Below are 739 nucleotides of genomic sequence, written 5' to 3' on the forward strand. Positions count from 1 at the left end.
AGCATACAACATGTGAACACGTCAAATGCCAACACCAAATCTCAAGTATAACATCTTTTGGTCCATTTTATGTTTCTGTCTTCCCTGTAGTGCCTGTAGGTTTTCCCTCTTAGGTCATATTTCGATGGCCTTAACCTAGAAAAACAAATCTGTGTAGAAACACCCATCTGATTTTTCACATTGGGATCTGATACTGTCCATGAGTTCTCTAATCTATAGAGTCAGTATGTAACATTCTTGTAAGACTCAACATTGTAAGATTCCCATATAACACCAATATCTGCTTGCCTAATGCCTACTGTCTCTACCTTAACATTTCCAAGATGGCGCCGCAGATGGCCACCTCGGGATTACGCTCCGTAGTGCTTTTTGTTTTTTTGTTAATTAACGCTGTTTTCTGCCGTTCCTCTCTGGTAACTTTTACCAGAGAAGAGCTCTTAAGCATTGGACTTTCTACTGCTCATACTATTCCACCGCTCTTTATTGACCCTGGAACTTTCCCGGAGTTATTAGTTGGAGGAGCAGCAGCTCTGTTTGGGATCCTTTGGAAACATCGCAGGGGAAAACGAGCAGGCGCGCTGGTTAAACTGAGACAGCGGGGATTTCGCACTGCGCTCCCTTCAATCCACCTGGCGAATGTTCGCTCTCTGGCCAACAAAATGGACGAACTGCTGCTCCTCAACAGAACTAACTCGGACTTCTGCAGATCTGCTGCCCTCTGTTTCACCGAATCCTAGCC

The sequence above is a fragment of the Micropterus dolomieu genome, unplaced genomic scaffold (genome assembly GCF_021292245.1).
Source record: "Micropterus dolomieu isolate WLL.071019.BEF.003 ecotype Adirondacks unplaced genomic scaffold, ASM2129224v1 contig_14676, whole genome shotgun sequence".
In the NCBI taxonomy this organism is placed as follows: domain Eukaryota; kingdom Metazoa; phylum Chordata; class Actinopteri; order Centrarchiformes; family Centrarchidae; genus Micropterus; species Micropterus dolomieu.